Genomic DNA, 4,778 nt, shown 5'->3' on the forward strand with positions numbered 1-4,778 from the left:
GTGGTCTGCAAGCTCCATTCAGGTGGTCTGCGGATAGTTCCCTCGAAGATGCGCACCTGGGTGGCCGCACACAAGCAAATGAAGGGCCACCCACCGAATTAGTGGGGCCCCACAGGCGTGGCCCCACTAATTAGGTGCCTGGACCCTGGAGAAGACGCACATGAAAGGTGAGGTGGCGGCCTTGGGGGAAATAGGGGGTAGGTGGGAGGGGGCACTGGGGTGAGAAGAGGGGGTGGGGGAATTTGGGACATGCAGGGCTGCAGTGACCAGAGAAAGAGACAACTTTCCCCAGCTCCAGGGCTGTGGCTGCTGGGGAGACCCCCCACTTCTTCCCAGCCCCAGCTCAGGGGCTGCTGTGGGGGGGGGGAAGAGACCCCCCCTCCTTCCCAGCCCCAGCTCAGGGGCTGCTGGGGGGGGGGGGAAGAGACCCCCCCCTCCTTCCCAGCCCCAGATCAGGGGCTGCTGTGGGGGGGGAAAGACCCCCCCCTTCCCAGCCCCAGCTCAGGGGCTGCTGTGGGGGGGGGGAAGAGACCCCCCCCTCCTTCCCAGCTCAGGGGCTGCCGTGGCAGGGGAGAGAGAGCGCCTCCATCGCATTAGAAAGGTCAGACGACTGCTATTAAAATATGAGCTGTGTGCTTTTATTGTGGAGCAAAAGAAGTTTATTATTATTAAGGTTTTTTTATAAAGCGCTTTTATCCGAAGCGCTTTCCAATCGTTAGCTAACGGAACAAACAACATTTGGAAAGCTCAGTAAGTGGCCTGCCGAGCCCCGCAGCGATTTTCAAGTGGTCCGTGGGAAAAAAAAAAAAGTTTGCGAACCCCTGTGCTAGTCCCTGAACCATCCCAGTCTCTAAGGGCACCCCCTCGTCACTAGTAGGGGTAGAGGAGAGCGCCGCCCCCTTTGCTCCGCTCACCTTTGCACCCCCAGTCACTTCCTCTGAAAGGACACGTGACCCCCCTTCCTGCTGCGCCACTCTGGGGCATCACTTTTCCCTTTGCAGACTGCTCCCAGCTGCTGCTGCTGCGAACTTCCCGTCCTGAGCCTCAACCTCCGACTCCGCTCCTGAAGGTACCATGTCAGCCTGTGCTAACTCTCTCGCCCTGCTTCTAGTAACTGGCCCCGCAGGTTGCTCCAGCTCCCTTGGCTCCACCAGACCCGTGGGGATGGGAACCGGTGCTCCGGTCCTCCGATCTCTCTCACACTCTGTGTCCCCCTTCGGCGTGGTGTCCCTCTTCTCTCTCTCGAACACATCGCAAACCCAGTCCAGCTCCCTGAGTCTCTCCACCCGCGATCGCCATCTGATTTCTAGCCCCTCAGCTGGCAGCCGAGCAGCGTATTTCCTCTCTTGCTCCCTGTCCCTGAGCCCTGCTTCCTTCGAACTTCTCCTCTAGCCCCTGCATCCTTTGGAAAAGTACCGATCGCTCCCCTGAGGCTGCACGTAGGGATTTGTGAGCTCCTTCGTAGCCGCCTCTTTCTCCTCCACAGCTTTCTGGGCTTTTCTGGAAGTTACAGCGCCGCTCTGAAAGCGCAGAAGGGAAAGCACTGTTGTACATTCACACTGACAGCTGCCTGCGCAATGGTTAGAGGGAACCATGAGTGGCATGTGACCCACCAGCTGTGGGAGGCCAGCCCCCAGCCCCTCCCCTTCCGCCCCAGGCCCCAACCCTTCCACCCCTGCTGGAACCAACTCCCCCACCCCACCCCCCGGCCACAAGCCCAGAGCCTCCCCCCGCACTGCAGCCATTGGTCCAGTCCCACAGCTAGACCCCAGCCCCAAAGGAGCACTGGGAGGGTGGGTGGCGCATGGCCCCAGCCTCCCCAGTTCTGGAGCGTGGGAAGGCGGCTGGCCCCAGCCCCGGAGCACTACAGGACTGGACTCGGAGCCAGAGGACTGGAGCCACAGCTGTCCGCAGGGAGCGTCACAGCAGGGGGCAGGTCACATCTGGCTCTTTGGGGCGGCAAAGTCTCCCCCAGCCTATGCGACCTGCTGCCCATGGAAGGAACATTGCAAGGCAGTGCAACACGGGCTAAAAGAGCGAGTGCGACCCTTGGCTGTATAAAAAGGGGAATATCGAGTAGGAAAAGAGAGGTTATAGTATCTCTATTTGGCACTGGTGTGACTTCCGCTGGAATAGTGCGTTTGGTTCTACTGTTTGCAATTAAAAAAAAAAAAGTTGATAAATTGGAGCGGGTTCAGAGAAGAGCCACAAGAATGAATACAAGATTGGAAAACATGCTTACAAGCAGCTCAATCTTAACGAAGAGATGTTTAAGGGGTGACTGGATCAGTTTAGAGCTACCTACGTGGAGAAAAGAAATGTGATGAGAGTGCCCTTCAAGCTAGCAGGCAAAGGTATAACAAGATCCAATGGCTGGAGAAATCTACACTAGAAATAAGGTGCAAATTTAAGTGACAGTAATTAGCCATTGGAACAATTTAGCATGGGTTGTGATGGATTCTCCATCACTGCAAACTTTGAAATCAAGACTGGATGTTTTCTAAAAACAGTGGTCTAGATGATCACAATGGTCCCTTCTGGCTTTATAATTAACAAAAAGGCCAATTCCCCCACCACAGTCCATCTGGGACAGTTGGGCTCCCTTGTTGGTGACATGACCCCATTTGTATATTTATTGTGTCAGGTTATGTAGACAGCTGTTTAATTTTCAAAATGTTTTGTCTGTTTCCAGGATTACGACCTGTGCATCACCTGTTATAACACTAAAAACCACGACCACAAGATGGAGAAATTGGGCCTTGGCCTAGACGATGAGAGCAACAACCAGCAGACTGCAACCACCCAGAGCCCTGGTGACTCCCGCCACCTGAGCATCCAGCGCTGTATCCAGTCCCTTGTCCATGCCTGCCAGTGTCGTAACGCCAACTGTTCACTGCCATCCTGTCAGAAGATGAAGCGAGTTGTCCAACACACCAAAGGCTGCAAGCGCAAGATCAACGGAGGGTGCCCTATTTGCAAACAGCTCATTGCTCTTTGCTGCTACCATGCTAAGCACTGCCAGGAGAACAAGTGCCCGGTGCCCTTTTGCCTCAACATTAAACACAAGCTCCTCCAACAGCAACTTCAGCACCATCCGCAGCAGAGAGGAGGATAGCGAGCATGCAGAGGACAGGTGTGATAGGTTGGCAGCAAAGATTGCCTTCACCAACACCAGCCACCCCAACAACTCCACCAGGCCAGCAGTGTAGCCCATAGAGCTAGTTTAGCCTTTTATTATATTTAGCAGTAACACAAGGAACCTACAGGCCTGTACCCTGTAAGACATTTCTTAGACGATCTTGCTTAAGCTATAGTGAAGCATAGTAGGCCTGTGTCCCTTGGCACAGATAAATGGCCTGACAAGGGGAAAGTTTTCTATATGGGCAGCATGGAGAGAAAGAGACCATCTATCTGTGTCAGCACCTGTCCTGGGCACTATGAACTGTAAGGCAATAGGGCTGCTCAGTAAGTTCCCTCTCAGTGATTGCGGCATAGTGTATTCCAGGGGAAGCAGTTTGTCCATTCTCGCCCCACAGCATTTCAAAAGGGGCCATTTAACATCCCACCTCTGCGTTCCCAATGCCCTTGACAGGCTTCTCCCTCATCCTAGCCAAGTTGCTGGTCTCTGTTTCAACCTCAAGGAGAATGTTCTGTCCCTGGCTCGGAAGCCTGCATTCCTTGTGGTGACAGCACTGGTCAGGAGAGTCCCAGAGCGCCAGGCTGTAGGCCTGCTTAGGGAGTGTTTCCCAAAGATGCAGTGGTGCTGCAGCCTCCTGCTGAAAGTGGCCTCAAACTGTGAGCTGAGTAAGACCAATGCACTGTGGGGTTGGTCAGGCTATCAAGGCTAAGCGGCTGCAGGTGCCCTTTTAGCTACTAACCTAATGGGAAAAAATCCTTCATTAAATCTCAGATAATTCTTGGGTCAGTCATGTGCGGACATATCCCAGGAGAGAGGATCTGTATGGGCCATCTACAGGAGCTCTCCTGTATTACTTCTCCCCACAAACCCCTGGCTTTCCACTAGTTCCTGTGAAGAACGGGGTGCTGGGGAGGGAGGTTGGATTTAGTGCAGCATATACCCCCTTTAAAGTTGGGGAACATAGATTTGCCACCTTCTGCATGACCCTTCTCTTCCACTCTCAGGTGCTCCACCATTCCTGAGAACCTGAAATCCCTGGCCTAGTCTACCCCCTCTCAAGAGCCTCAGCCCTCCGGAAGCCCCTCCCCCCGTACTGTTCTCTCCCAGGATCCCCATCTCTCCTACTCCACACCTGACCCCTTCCCTGCTGGCGAGCCTGGCCATTGGCTGATGTGTCTGTCTCACTTCCCGGCTGGTTCTTGGCGCTGAGAGGTGCCATTGCGGTTTTGGCAACTGTCAGGTGAGGCCCCGGCCTGCTGCGCATGCAGAGTGGGACCTGGGTGGCTGCCATGGCATGCTTCCAGCCATTCGGAGTGTGACCGCTAGTTACAAGATCACCGCACAAGCATCAACAAAACGAAGACCCAGCAAGTGACATCTCTTAACTGGCAAGATAGTAGAAAACGCGGCCTAGTCAATGGCAACCCTATTTTCCATGTACCTGCTCAAAAGTGGTCAGGCCATGGCCCAGGTGCCGTGCCCCCCCTCCAGCTCTGCAGCCTAGGGTACAGGCTCTCAAAGATTAGTGGCTATTCTGGGCTAGAATTGTTCTGTACTCCTGGTTGTGAAAATGCTTTAGGATATTGTTTTCTTTTCTGGTGCAGTCAAACTATTAAACAATGTGTGTTTGCCACTGGTA

General features: G+C 54.2%; 1 long non-coding RNA gene across 1 annotated transcript; it reads left to right on the forward strand.

Annotated features, from left to right (window-relative positions):
- The first annotated feature begins 848 nt into the window (after positions 1-848).
- Positions 849-4,778, forward strand: LOC142070521 (uncharacterized). Its single transcript, XR_012666380.1, has 2 exons — positions 849-1,069; positions 2,693-4,778. It is a non-coding gene; the product is annotated as an uncharacterized LOC142070521 (long non-coding RNA).

This window comes from Caretta caretta, chromosome 1 (genome assembly GCF_965140235.1).
Source record: "Caretta caretta isolate rCarCar2 chromosome 1, rCarCar1.hap1, whole genome shotgun sequence".
NCBI lineage: Eukaryota > Metazoa > Chordata > Testudines > Cheloniidae > Caretta > Caretta caretta.